This window comes from Thunnus thynnus, chromosome 13 (genome assembly GCF_963924715.1).
Source record: "Thunnus thynnus chromosome 13, fThuThy2.1, whole genome shotgun sequence".
Lineage (NCBI taxonomy): Eukaryota > Metazoa > Chordata > Actinopteri > Scombriformes > Scombridae > Thunnus > Thunnus thynnus.
The window spans coordinates 8,712,761-8,728,772 of NC_089529.1; the positions used below are offsets into that span (position 1 = coordinate 8,712,761).

The 16,012-nt window shown below is 39.3% G+C and overlaps 1 long non-coding RNA gene across 1 annotated transcript; it reads right to left on the minus strand.

Annotated features, from left to right (window-relative positions):
* Window positions 1-10,497: 10,497 nt before the first annotated feature.
* On the minus strand, window positions 10,498-13,837 carry LOC137194998 (uncharacterized). Its single transcript, XR_010931044.1, has 3 exons — window positions 13,752-13,837; window positions 13,436-13,480; window positions 10,498-11,702 (listed from the first exon to the last, which is right to left on the minus strand). It is a non-coding gene; the product is annotated as an uncharacterized lncRNA (long non-coding RNA).
* Window positions 13,838-16,012: the final 2,175 nt, after the last annotated feature.

Here is a 16,012-nt window from a genome sequence, read left to right on the forward strand (position 1 = left end):
TTTGATCTTTAGCGGTCATGGTGAAGTAAATGATGTAACTGCCCTGAGGGTGGTCTTTGGTATTATATATACCATGGGTTTATCATGTTGAAGCATGAAAGTGTTACTAGATATGCATGGCAGTATGTCATAGTTCGTTTGTGTGAAAATGGTGAAAGGAGAAAGGTCAACATGTTAAGTCACTTGTGAGATTTTATGATATATCTAGTGTTGGGTGAGCAGAGATGTGAAAATGAGATGGAGAGATGTAACAAATACAGTCTTCATTTTTTCTGAACATTTAGGCATGAACTATTTATAATATATATGGCACGTTTTGTCATATCTGTGTTGTAAACATCATTGTTTTCATCAATCTGTTACCATCTTAGTTTGGCATGTTTGCAATCTAACGTGCTAATTAGCGCAAAAAGTAGAACTGAGGCTGGTGGGAATATCATTAACTTTGAAGGTATTTGGTCACAAACCAAAGTATTGGACAGACTGAAATTTTGACCTGATGATGGTGCTAGATCAAAAGTCATCACCAACCAGCCGGCTGAACCTATATTATATTTACTTCAAAGATCAAGCATATGGTATAAGCACTCTGTGAGTGCTGAACAACTGCACTGTCCAACAGAACTGTCTATATTAACTCTTCTGGACATAGATAAAGGCAACAATCTCCCTTGTATAAGCTTGTTAATCTACACTCATTAGACACATTGTCCTCAGTCATAGCTGCCAGTGAGCATTATGGCTAAGACTTCAGTCAATGCATGGCTTTGTTATATAAAAATTTAGTAGTAGTAGTAAGTAGTAGTAATGTAGTCAATGTTTGTATGCTTGCTTTTCACACATTATCTCAGTAAACACTGGGAGAAAAGTGACATTTTGTATAGAATAATATATAAAAAAATGGCTCATTGTAGTTACTGGTAATTTGATTTTGTAGGTGTCAAAGATCACTTTTGTATTCATAAAATAAATATACTCCAAATATAGCATCACATTCAGTTCAACATTGCATTCAGTAATATATAAATGTGAGGATATAGTCCAGTAAACATAAAAAACAGATTAATTACATTGTACAATGAGGGTAATACTTTAGGAGTACTGAAAGGCTGTTTGAGAAGAAGCAAGGCAGCTGACCGTACATATCTCTATTTGCTGCCATCAGTTGTCCCCTTTCTTGTCTTCAAGTACAAGGTTAGCTTTGTATTCAGCATTTGCCTGATGTGACTGTTGGTTAAGTGTGTAAAATGTCACAATATTTACTATCACAGTGTACACACAACCTCTAACAGCACTTTAAAGGCTTGAATACCCATCTGCACAATTCCCTTGAGAATGTTCCTGGATATGGGTATTTTGCATGGCCTCTTGCTCCTGCCAGCCCTAGTAGTGCTTAGCACCAGCTGAGGCTGAGGAATGTGCATCCTTGAGAACAATGCGCACTGGAAAATGGGGGCAACGGGCAGATTAATGGAAAACAGCTCACCACTCATAGGTTGCTCGAATCAGAGTTCAAAATCGACCTTAAGAGAAACCCTGACACACCCAGCACATTGAGGCAGGGTGCCAACCATGATCTCCTCCACAAAGACCTGTGAAACGCCATTGCCACGCCAATGGGTGAGTGTTTTGACAGGAGTTTACCAGCCTGTCTGACAGCATAAACAGATAAAAAGCTGCTGTGCATCGCTGCCGTGCACCTGTTTGTTGCACATAACATGCTATGGCAACAGCAGGGCATAATTATGATGCATGTTTTCCACCCAGTGAGATGGAAGATAAAAACATCCAAGTGAACCATCCTGGATCTGAGAGAACTCCCAGTGCTTGAAGGTATGAAGGATGGGTTTTGCCTTAGCATGGCACAGCTCTGGTTCAATGTGAGTATGTGACTTGGACGGAACAAGAGAGTAAAGGTCTCTCACCCTCTGAACTGATTTTAAGGCAAGCAGCAGCCACGTCTTAATAGACAATCGCTTGAGAGAGATTCTGTTGATGTGTTTAGAAGACTTCCTGGTGACTGCCTCGAGGATATTTCATTAGAGACATTTTTCAACCCCATGCAGAATATTTGCAGTGGTGGCTTCACTGCAATTATAGAGTCACCTACCGCATAAGTAAGCTGCATTACTTACACAAATGCAAATTTAATGTGAAAAGCCAACACAACTATGAAACAACCTAAAACTTAAGTCCAGCTCATGTACAGTAATTAGTTCTCTCTCAGTCCAAGCAGTAGGGTGAAAGAGGTGCAAGAGCTCGAGGAGACACAATTATCCCATCAGGTTCTCTTCCAATGCTTTCCTTGCAAACAGAACTTGCATGAGTAACTTCACTGAGTTTATCAGCTCTGATGCTTTGTTTAACTCACTGCTAATTTTAGCCCCTACCTTGCTTTGTAGGGAGTGAGAGGAAGCCAATATTATCAATAGCATGTAACCTTAAAGGCGGACATGGGGCAGAGCTTGCTGTGCAAACTGTATTACATCATCTACTGCAGTGATAGAAACAGATACAAATGGAAGTTCAAGCTTTCGATGCTAAATGCAATGAATTACAGCACATGCTGTGACTGGTAGACTGGGAATGCTGCTGCCTGCTATACTATACGGTTAGAAAACTGTGGTAAGCCAGAGTTACAACTTACATCACTACAACCGAGTGTTTGAGGCTTTTGGCTGAGGGGAGCATTTTTACCATTCACAGATATTTTGTGATCTGAGTGTACTGCTTAAATTGTTACTTAGGCATTACAACACATCTGTTCCCCATGGAATTTTAACCCAGGGTAAGGGGCTCAATTTTCTAATTTATTAGTCTATTAGACTAGCTCGGCCTTTCACTTCACTGTTGTAGTGAAAGATGACATAACTGGTACCTTCAAGACCTATTTGCTGCTGGAAATTTCTCCTGTGGCAGTCACTGGGCTTCTCAGAATTGCCGTGTAGTGCTGGCTTTCTATCTATCAATTATTAATGTGTCTATGTTCTGCTGGAGACCCTCTTACTTGAGGGATGTGCTGTCTCAGTATTATGGTTATTATCTTCTTTTTGACTCATGGAAGTGTTTTGCTATTCAGGGGAGTCACCTAGAATTGGGTGAGGGAGACCCAAGACCATGTGGTAATTGACAATGAAATACAGATGAGACCAGGAAGATGATAAATTGAATATGTTAAATTGAGTCAATAACTGAATACATATCTCATGTGGTGCCTGACTTATAATTCAGTTTTACACATCATATTCTTTTCACAGTGAAGCACTATAGGCTGACATCAACGTTTGTAACATGAGGTTGTTTCAAAGTTGTCAAACTGAGTAATTATCTGCAGAATAGAGGTCGAACTGACGAAAATCTGATACCCAAAACTGGCCCGTACAATGAGCTTAAGACACAGTCTGAGGCTGGTACTACCAAATTTGAGAATGGAAACCAACCTTACATTATATTTGAGCTATTCCTTCCTCAGTGACAAAGAAATATCTCTAATAACTAATTTGGGAATGACCAAAATATACAGTACACAAAGATACACCAAGTAGCTTACAGCTGTATATAAGCCAATTATCACTTCCTCTTACAAAATGTTACATGCATAGCGAAAACATAAATTGCAGCCAGCTGTGATAGCATGACAGCGCATGACACGATAATATTTTATAATAATAAACTGTCTGCCTTACCCGTTAGAGAATGTCCTCCTCCGATGAAGAAGAGCACTTATTGTTTGCTCAAACAGCTTTTAGCAACCAGTGCCAAATCAGGAAGAACCATGAAGCTTGTAGCATACTGAAAAGTGAGGGAGGGTGTGGATGTCAGGGTGGCAGATGAACAAACAAAGGGTTTGACTTTAAAACCGCAGACTGAGACTGATCTCCTACAGTGCTTACAGCCAGTGTTTGGTTATGATTAAGCATAATCACAATCATTCCTAAACTTTATCTAACATTTTAGTTGCCTGACCTAAATGCTTATTTGTCACGAACATGCTCTTCATTCTTAAACCTTAACCGTAGCTAGAGAACTCTTACATAGGTTTATTTTTGAATGGACTGGTACTGATCACCTATTGAGTCACTGAGGTATGAAAACTTACTCATGGGTGTTTATCAAGCTCAATATTGCCTTTTCCCAATACTGGCTACTGTTCATCCCAGCTTGTTTAAACCGTGAGAGCCTTTCCCTGATGAGCTCACCAGTTCTATGAACAGGCATAATCATGGATCATACAAGGTCATCATGTTCCTACAGTGAAGAATCTTTCCCTGAATCATTGGGGATTTTGAAACACTCCCTTTAGCAAGTTTTTGCTTTATTTCATCCATTACTGACCGTTAGGCTAATGCAACACATCGGCTACACGCTCTCTCTCTCTCTCTCTCTCTCTCTCTCTCTCTCTCTCTCTCTTCCTGCTGGGCCTAGTGTGTCCTACTTGGAACACATGACACACATGGATGCAGACTATTGGCAAAAAGAAAAAGAGAGTAATTTCCTCATAAACGATATTTGGAAATAACCAAACCTGAACACGACCCGAGGCTGAAGTGCACTAAAAACCCCAAACCTGATACTTTGCAGAACTGTACTGCAGGGGTAATGGATAGTAATCCATTGTGGGCATGTGTTGTTGAAATAGTGCAAATAGACACATTCTGGCTTCCAAAGAAATTGCATTGATATATATCTGTAAGATAAGCAGGGCAAAACACGACTAACCTATTTCTTTGTTAAAACCTTAAGACAGAAATTTTTCCAAGCTCTCCCTGCAGAGTTACTTTCAAACTGGGTGCACTATTGTACTTCAGAAGTGGTCTATACATGTCTAAGAAAAATTGTTCCTCTGGTGGATTGTAAAGGCCTTACTCTACAGGTTTGTGTGCATTTTTCAGCCCTGCAACATTTCCACGAATATCTTTTACCGTATAGATATTCATTATAGAGCTGCAGGAAGCACTGCAGGGAAACACTGCTCTCCTGTAGCCTTTTCCTCAAGATGAAAACACTACTCGGCTACTGCTGCTGTTGCCTTGGAAACCTGGTCACTCTCACTCTTTTACCCACACTCTTCACCACTCGCTTCATTAAGTGCGTTGCTGCTGGCAATTAGAATAAAACCAGCGGCAGGGCTGGCTGTCTTGAAATGCAGTCTCCAATTAAATACTTTCAAATAGCAATGTTTCTTCAAGCTACATCTGCTCTCTATATAACACACCATGCACCTGGGAGCTATGCTTCTAAAAGCCTGCACTATGGTTGCTATACTGATGAATGACTTCAAAATCCATGTCTTTTAGAACCGTGAATACAAATGTAACATGGATCAGACACAGCCTTGTTACTGTGATGCTTTTTCAAGCCTGCCCTGCGCTCAAATAAGCAAAACAATGCCCAAACATTGTCACGGTTAGTTCACTGGAGGAAAAAAAATGTCTGCGTGATCAATCCAAATCTGCATCCTTGTATGTGCACTACTGTTTCAAGTACTTGAGAGCAGGGCAGTTTTTTGCTCATCTATTCAAAGCCATTTCTATATAAATGATTGATAACAGAAATATAGGTGAAACAAATGACGGTTACAAGTTTTTAAGTCTGACAACACTCAGCAATTTGTATCACTTCCCATAATTTTTTACTTTGATTAACTGAGGATGTTATTACTGCATTAAAATTGATGAAGTAAATTTAGGTGAATCATTACGGGACGTTTGCTTTAAGTGAATAAGCACTCTGTAGAAGTGCACTCAGTATGTTTCATGTACAACATCATCATTAATTTAATCGTGGCTGTCAGTTGCTCTCACACATACTAAAAACAGGGGAAAAAAACAAAAAACAAACTGTGTCTGTATCAGCTTGCAATGAAAGCATCTCTCCCAACTCAGCTGAGTCTGTGAAGCATTGCATCACTCATTTAATTCCTATTACCTCCCACCTGAGCACACTCTCAGTCATTGCTGAATTAGCCATAAGCTGTCTGTTTGCATTGACAGACCTTTTATAATCGAGCCCTCAAACAGACTTGGGTCAAAATGTGATTACTAATTTCAGAACAATTTAAAAGGTGCGTGCAGACTTAAACATTGCAATCAACAATAAAATTTCACTGTATCAGAACTTCTGCCTTACTGACAATGTGTTCATCTTCTGGTTAATTTGTTTGAAGAACTTTATAGATAAATTAAGTTCATCTATCATAACACAGAAGATGTGTTTACTTTCTGCCAAAACCTCTACAAATGTAAACACTCTAATAGTCTACAAAATTCAGTTGTCACTCTCAGTTCTGCTATGAAAATATCAGAAATCAATTTCAGAGTCAATATCCTCACTTCAATAAATCATTGTCTAAATAGTGCCGGTTGCTGAGAGTATTTCAGCATTAATTCAAATGATGAGGCACACTGCCACTGAGATCAAGCACTTATTATGATGCCACCGCACTGAGTGAGATTGAATTTTAGTTTGTTGTAATGATTTGTTTTACAAGGAGAGGACATAATGGCTGTGAGGTTGAGCAGAGGGTTCACTTTAATCAAGGAACACAGTATATAAAAAGACACCTCTTCAGTGCACAGTGGCTACATTTAATTATGTCAAAAGTAATTGGTCAGATAACATGTCAGACTTGTCAGCCTTCATCTTGTGCGATAACTTCACTGTAAAACTCAACATATTGTTTTCTTCCCAGACGTGTTGCTTTTCAAAGCATTCCAATGTCAACCTTTTCTCTAAGTTACTTGCAGGTAGTACGTAATATATGGTTCTTCTATAAATATTGAATATTTTCTCTTTGCAAAATGCTCCTATTAAAACTAAATGTGATCAAAGAAACCAATTATTAATGTGATAACTCCTCATGTTGCCATAGTTTTCTGATTGCCAACATAAGATCGTCACTTTCTCAGTTTAAAACCAAATGTGCGAATGTACGAAAGCTGTGCAGTTTTTTACAGCATCAGTTCATAATGAGATATTTGTTACACTGACAGGATAAAAGTTGCCATTTTATTGCTAAGTAGCTGTATTATGTTGGAATTACGAAGTACGAAGTTAAGACATCAACAGTTCATAACAGAGTATTCTGCACATGTATCATTTGTCAGAGTTGCAATGATAACTAACTGGCTGCTTATGTACTGTTTTTGTTGACAGTAGCTAGCTCATTTTTTCACTACAATCTGCATCTCAGTAAATTAATATAACTACTTTTCTTTCCTTTAACATGAGCTAAACCTTGTCCACAGGTACCAGTGAGGCCCTGCACCTCCCCCTCACGCACCTGCTAGCTTTCAGGGTCGGGGCTGACGAGTTAATGCGGCTCAGGTGTTGTAATTGAAGATTGCCACCAGCTGGTAGCTTGGCAGGGCAGAGCAGAGCCGAGTTGGCTGTCGGGCTGAACAGGTGAGCGGTGCTTCAGTGCTGCTGGCCTCTGTTCACAACAACCCCCCTTGTTCATGGAGAGGTACTTGTGTCTCCAGGCACCACATGCACATAATGGCTCTAACAGTAGAATAAAAGGAAACGAACTAGTGCTTCATTGAATATTAATTTGAATCTGAAGACACTCTAAAATTAAAACCAACTAACCTCATTAGCATCATCTCATTGAACATTTGAAGTAGAGAAAAAGAATGGAGCCAAAATATCAAACAGTATTTTGTTGTTCAAATACTTCCTGGGCTGACTGTAGCACCAAATATTCATTTAGTTTAATGTAAACCACCCACACACTGAACGGCATGTGGGCCAGTAGTGATCTGTATTGGAATAAATCAGCCACAAACTCTACACGAGCTCTCTGTTAGCCGGGGAGAGCTTGCTTACTTCTTCTATGTAGCCTTAAAGGATACATCTAATGCTTTCCATTTACATCTCTAAACCTGATAAATATGACATTTAAGCAGTAATCTAATAAGCCACCACTACAGGTCCAAATGGAATTAACACAGTTTGCAGTTGCCTAAGATGTATTCAGCATTTACAGTACATGGATATCTTCAGACGTCTAAACTACATTAGCAGTTTCTCCCTTCTCTCATACTCATTTCCATTAGCAGCCTAAGCTGTGCATTTACAATATCTACTGTTCTCTGCAATAACTAATAAGGGCTCTCGACATCAGAGGTCATGTTGTTTTTTTTTCCCTCAAGTGCCCACTTGAATTTCAGTTTGATATACTGCCAGAACTCCAGCCAAATCTATTGCGAACATTCATGTGGTCATTCGATTCATGATATGTTTCATTAAGACCTGGAATTTTTTCTTTAATGTGAATAAGATAATCCAAAAACAATACCAGGCATATCAACATTAATCACATATGCAACTGGGCTAATCTAGAGTAGACAGGCTCAAATACCCATTTCCTTCATCTTTTTGTTAGCTGCTGCTGCAAGAAGGACATAGAATATGTGAGCAAAGAGAGAGCAAATCGTGTCTTGCTCAGTGAAATGCTGCAGGTACAGATGTTCAGATGTTCTCTGGTTTTTGGACAGTTTTTGTGTAACCACCAGAATTCCCTGCAGCTCTCAAGAAATTCGAAATCGATCATTGCGTTTACACACTGTGGCACCTGGGTGGGGATGGGTGCAAGCCAGCACCTTATGCCTCTCAAACAACTACAGTGGCACTGCACCATGAGGAGTAGCACCGCTCTGTAGAGAGACAAGTCAATAAACAGTTACTTGGGCCAGCAGGTTGCTTGTCAAGTGCAATTACAGGAAAAAACATTTTTCAGACTGATGTTACCCAATACAAACCAGGTGGAGATTGGAATGGAAAGTAAACTTAAATGATCGAAGGATAGATTGGGAGAGGTATGTGTGGCACTAAATATGCTGAGTAATGCGAGCTGTGTTAAGAACAACAAAAAGGGCCAGAATAGGCTCTTCGAAAACATAGGAAGTAAATGAAGGCAGGGGCATACAAGGGCCATGAAATATGTATGTTTGTCCTGAAGTAGAAGAGGTAACATGGTATAAAATAAAGACTATAAATAGGTAAATAAATAAATATTATCCTTATAATATGCTAAAGAGCCCAAAGAATTATTGCTCATTGCTCAAAGAAAGAAGAAAAAAAAACCACAAATAGGTCAGAGTGTGTTCATTCTTTAAGATTCAAGATTTACCAGCAAGTGAAATAGCATGACATATCCAAAGTCATCTGTAAGAACACAAGAAATCTCACAGCAAATGAAATGTTAAACAAGAGCTGTGTGTAGAACACTGTAATGCCCTCAGGCATTATAGTCTGTTGTTGGAAGATAGTCTTGGCATATTATATTTTACAGGCTGTGATTTGTAATTAAATATTAAGTCTAATTAGCAGAATCTTTCTTGGTTTGTAATTTAACAGCATCAGAGTAATGTACACTGACTTCACGTGCTGGTTTTAGGGTAGATCTAATGCAAATCTCATATTTATTGTGGGAAAAGTAGTGCTCACTTATAAGTCATTCTGTTCACTGCCTGCATCATCATGGCTGGTGCCATGTAAAACAGTTTCTAGGTATTTGACTGGCAAAGCTGTTTCAACACTTGAAGTGTTTCATTATATTTAATCAAAAAGAGAAAGCTTGTTAGGGAGTTTTTCTGAGAATATTAGCTTTCCTTCCATTAGTCCTTGTAATAGTTCTCTAAGTGCAGAGTTCACCGCCCAATCATCTGACACTTAAAACTAATCACCTGCCTCATACAATCTGTCAACCTTTTACAGAGGCCTCTAGGTGATAGAATAATTGGTTGTGGTTCACTTTCTTCTTGGAAGTCTTGTTGTAGTTCCTTTTTGTTTTATATGTCTTCCCCTCTCTGAGGGTATTTTGGTTTTGGCGACGGTGGAATCTTGCAAAATAGAATAACTCGGTGACATTTTGCAGGCAGGAAGTTAACTTTGCTGAATAGTGAGAGCCAACTGTCACTTGGGCAGATACAAATAATTGACTGGCTCATTATCCTAGCTCTGTATTTTCTCTGCAGGACACTTTACATTATTTGGTTCTAGCAACCTATTATTTCACCGGGCATTTCATTGTGTAATTAATTTGTGAGTGCTTACCAATCTCAGAGCTAACATACTGGACTGTTTAAACTGATCTTGGTCATAATCCAATGATGGGTATGAAAAGGCTTGTCCAAATTTTTACATTAGACTAAACACTTGTTATTTCGAGCTGGATAAAATCTCCAGGAGCATCTGGGTTTAACAGTTTCTGAACATTTTACCAACCACAATCCAACATTTATTGACTAGCACTATCTAATCTTTCAGTGGGGGATCAATAAGTGCATATTATCAATTTATTCAGAACCTTTCTGGTGCAATTTGCTTACATTTATACTTATTTTAGTACAGTATTGCCCTAAAGAGCAGTCAGTACAGAAACATTGATATTATTTCCATATTGTGTAAGAAATCAGTATGCATATTATACTGTAATATGGAATCCTACCTTGCAGACTTATCCAAACCTTTTATCCGTCCTTCATTCTCTATACACACCCATACACCAGGGGTGTAGGTTTTGCCTCAACATTGATAGGGGCACAACAACCCACACCCTACCCCCCAAGGCCATTTCCTTAAACTAGACAACACAGCCTCATACTGACTAAGAACTGTATCGACAGCTTGTCCACGCACTAGTCCCTTGAATTTCCTTGAAGTTCCAAGTTCATGGACCCACTAGGGGAGAGGCACTGCAAGCACATTGTGTTATAAGATTTACACAATGTGCACCACAATGCACATACCGAGCCAATGGCTGTTCTCTCTTCAACACTGCCTGTGCCCCTGAGCACTTTCCTGCCATTATATGTCTGACCTCGTTAGCCTGATACTAGAATATTCAATCTCAAGAGCACATCAATAGCTATTTTGGCTATCTGCTCACCGGTTGTCCCTGGCACCTCATACAATTCCACAAAGACTTCCTGCTGCACCAGCTCTTGGCCCACATATCTAAAACATATGGAAATTTGCTCTTTTCCCAGTATATCCTGAGTGCCATCCATTATAACTGACAGCTGTACCACTGGTAAGGACCTGATTGTTGCTACAATGCCTCTGACAATTGTGTTACCAAGCAAGGTTAAGTATTCATTTTGGCACTGTGGACTGGCATAATCATGGCAACAGGTGAGCCAAGACGAAAAAAACAGGGTCAACATTTGTAAGCAACTTCACAAGGTAGTAGAAATTCCCTTCATTTGCCTCATGTCCTCGAAATGCTACTCTCTGCCTAGCCAGATACCTTACAGCACCCATTATTTCCTCCAGACAGTGCCTCGCCTCTTCCGATGCACTTGATATTTGTGTGGGAACTGGAGTTTGCTCCTGTGCATTAATTGTACTGCATGATGGTGTGCTTTGCTGGCTTGGTGGCGACTAAAGCTACCTGTGGCATTCTTCCAATTATTGAAACCCTTTGTTCAGAAGGCAGGGTCATTCTTTTTTTCCAAAGTAGTCTTTTTTATGGTGTATGCTTTGACACATTCAAAACAAAGAACCTTTTTCAGTGTTGGACTATAGTGAAGCCATGGATACTGACTGTACCAGTTCACCTGAAACCGTAACATCTTGTTTGGAAGTTGCTGTCCTACTATGAATTTTGGATCAGGCTGGTATGGCTTACTCTCCATGTCCATTACACTCCTACACTGACTTGCTTCAGGATCATCCTCACTCAAACTGACTGTCTCCTAAAGGGAAAACAAATCAACATTCGCAATTAACAATTATTCTTTTGCATCCTGTGTTGTAATAACTTACAATTAAGTTAACATCAAAATAGGTAGACTATAGTTACATTGAATGTAAGTTGGTAATTTACAGTTAATCCATAACTAGTGCAGTGTCTGTTCAAAACGTGCCTGCTCTGAATGGCTCGATTGCTTGGCCTCCGGCTGCTACTTCAACGTGTAGAAAAATGAACATAGTATGAATATAGTATATACACTAACAACATGAAAAAAAACAAACAATCTATTATACACAGATGTTATAAATTATAAGTAGCCTACTCTATTAATAAATACATGTTCTTTTCTCATTTCCAGTAAAATAAGGGCTGCATTTAAAATTAAACAATGTGCATCCTAAAATAAAGTGGATTGATCATATTGGGCTCTTTGATCGTTCCTATTTTCTGTGCCTTTAGTTCACTACACTCATTGTGTACTGGGCTCTGGGCACTTCCAAAATGCGGGTGACCTACTAGGGGTGTGCCTGAATACAAATGCATTATTCAGAAAAGCACAAATTGTGGGTTTTCTACAAACCTTTATTTTGTACAAATATTTTAAAAATTATTTGTTTTCGGGAAGAAAAAAAAAAACATGTTGAATACTAGCGTGCAGGTCGGTTACATCGCTATCTCAGTCCCTCTCCTCTGCTCTGCTGTTAATCAGCAGGTCTCAACGAAAGGAGTCACATCCACCTGCTGCATGATGCACATTTTCTTATTTTGTGATCACTCCTGGAATCAGGGGTGTTCCTCAGAGATAAAACTGAGCCACTGACATGCATGAAGTGCTCCCAAGGGACTCTCCATAACCTCCTTCTCCTTTTCAAAGCAAGAATCGCCTTTGAAGTTCTTCTCTACACGTTACATGCTGCACTGTCTCTGTATTATGAGTGTATAAATAAGTAGAGGTCTGTCTGCATGTTGGCAATGCACTGGGTTTAGCTCAGTAGTCAGAACAGTAATCTATGATCTGGGAGACTTGAGTTCGAGACCTTGGGACCTCCTTTGTAAGATAGTTTATTCATGAACACTTATTTAAACACTTAAATATCCTAAAATTAAAAGCATAATAAAAACAAAAACTAGATTTTTACACCTATTTCCACTTTTATTTGAATACAAATACAAATATAAATAATTTTGCTGCCTAAACATATAGATACAAATACTGGGCTCTCTGCACATCCCTATGACCTACACTCAACAACGTACCTAAAGACCTCCTGTGTAGTCAGATCTGCTAAACGTGCTGCTAATGCTACGCTTTCTGTCTAGACACAGAGTAAGAGTGTCCATTCTTGATTAAAAGCTCTGTTTTCACTGTCTACAATTCTCTTTTTAGAGCACTTTTCTCTGACTCATATCACGCCTCGTTTCTGGTCTCTCTGACATGCAAGAGTCAGTTGGCAGAGCCCTGAAGCTCCGCCCTGCCCCTGCAGAGGAGAGAGGCTCACTGATCACTGGTTTATTCAAAGTTTATGAATATCAAACATAATGCATGTCCAAATTGCACCAAATTCGACAATGCACTCCCTTTGTTCTCCAGCCATACACCCACCAAATGTGGAGTCGATCAGATGAATGTATCAAGAGATACACGAAAGACATACAGACACAGAGATACAGAGATTTCTAGCTTTAGTAGATAGATAGCATGTGTTTGATCACAGAATCATTTTAAGACCTCACCTGAAGCCCTGAAGGTCCAGCTGCTTCTCCCTCAACCTGAGTTTCCTATGTGTAATAAAATTATGCATTGATAAATAAGATACTTACAAACATATGGTTAAACTTGGGGTCCCATTTTTTTTTTACAGCAATTTTAAATATTGAGTGAATAGGATCTTATGAAACCAACTTATTCTGATGTAAGTTTTTTTTCCAAATAAACTCATGACCAAATATGTTGACTTTCGAAGGTTATATTTATTGAACATCCTAAGACTAACTTTGATGCTGATGTCTCCATATACTTTCAAACTAAAATTCATAATTAGGACCTCACCTGAAACCCTGAAGATGCATGATGCATGTGTGAAGATGTTTCCTCATCAGTCTGCTCTACTTCTGTAGCCTACTGCTGCGTTTCCTGCATACAAAATGGTTCATTAATGGTGAAATTTCCATGGGTTTTCTAGACTGAAATTCAAATCATATTTTGATATCCACCCATTTCATGTTTACTCCTGATAGAAACCTGACTGCTAGCCTACAGTTGACAGAAGCCAGAGTTAGCTTGCTAGTTAGCACCAGCTAACATGGTTAACTAACATCAGTTGACTGATTATTTATATACTCTCTATTACTCTATTACACTCTGGGTGATGAAAAGCTCCTAATGTCTCTTCTCTATTCTGGTGGCATCTGGCATAATATCTACAAAGTACAAAACATGTTGGCATGGACAAAATTACATTATGCGTGGTGTGCAGTGCAAGCAATAGAGGAAGGGGAGTAAGTCTGAGAAGAAAGACTAAATTTTTGCCCATGCTTGAGGTATGTACTGACAGCCCTGATAACTTACTGTTGTCAGCACACTGATCAGTTCTTGCCTCCTCCATGTCCCACAATAAGTACAATATTTGCATGTGACGTGAGCCTTCAGATAGCCCCCCTCCCTTTTAGCCAATCAAATGCTAGCATGCCTAAAGTGGTGATCTTGGAGACGTAGCCTCTGGTAGGGCACATGGAATTCTCTAATATGACTTCACTCCAAAGATAATGCAAATGAGTTAGTTCAAATATTGGTAGGGACAATTCTGTCCTCCCAAAATATTGGTAAGGACATGTCCCTACTGTCCATATGCAAATGTATGCCCTTGACACACACACATACACCTACTGTACAGTAATCACCAGCTGATTGTTATCTCCATGAACAACTGACCCTCCTCCCCTGGAGTGACAGAATGTAACCTTTAGGAGGAACTGACCCATCTCCTCAGGGACAGTCAGTGTAGACAGCTTCGCAGCGACCAAGTCCTTTAAGAGGCAGCTGAAAGGGCACCGGCTTGTTGAGGGGATATGCACACAGCTCACAGATGTCAAACCCTTGGAGCTTTGCCTATTCACCACTTGATAATTGGTCATCTATCTACTCTCCTGTGATCACCAGTTTAGTTCCAGCTCTGTGGGTGAGTCATTTATTTCTGGTCTCATTGCTGCTTGTTTGTTTCCAGTTGTGTAGTCAGCTGTTTACTTCTGGTCCTATGATCAGGAATTTATTTCTGGTGCTACAGTCAGTGCTTTATGACTGGTTTCAAGGACATTGCAGTATATGTGTGGCGCAGCAGCCATTTTCTGTTTGATTTTATTAATTGGTTGCAGACTTATTTAATGCAGTGGAAACAATGTGTTTTGCTCATAAATCCTGAACGGAGAGAGGGACAGAAATAATGTCTGTTCTATACATTTAGGTGATGTTCTAGTGTGTGCAAATCCATATATGATATATCCTCCCTCAATAGCGTGAGCCCTTCCAAGTACCTGAGCAGTTCAGACTGTGAAATGCTAATAGACAAGTAGAGAGAAGTTTGGCTGCAGTGAGTGAGCAGTGTTTGTGAAATGAGGTTGAGTGGGACACCCCTGTGCACAATATTGAATGGAGCCTTGGGAGCAGAGTGGGATCATGGCAGGATGAGTCAGCTTTATAAATGCAGAGAGAGAGAGGTAAGTAGTAGCTTACATATTGATGGGGTTGATGTCTCTAGTGAAAAAGTTATGAGATCTATATGACAGCAATACCTTGAGGCCCTTTGAGAATCTCTGTCAAGAATACAAACTGCTAGTTAATCGGTGATGGAGGTATCTCCAAATTTGTAGTCTCCAAGAAAATATATCTTGGGTGAATGTTGCTGCTGCATGAGAAAAAAAAAATATTGATCTACTGTTAGATATTCAGACTTGGTCATGAGGTGCCTAGATATTAGTCTCTTTTAGTGTGCAAGTTCATTAAACCTACCGCTTTAAAATCACTATGGGAAAGATTTCAATGTTTCATTTACAGATAATGATTGGTCCAACTTATAAGAATTCCAAAATGTTGTCAAGGGTGATGAGAACTAGATTCATTCACTTTACAATCATTAACCACTATTGGACTCCCTCAAAACTACTGAAACTCACTTTGAGAGAAAATACCAAGTGAGGAAAGCACTTGCTCTATATGATAGTCCACTGATAATGGTTTTAGTTACCAATTCGGGATTGTGCTTAAAAGACTGTAGGAGTAAAAAATCCATTCTCATCCAGTATCAATAGGTAAAG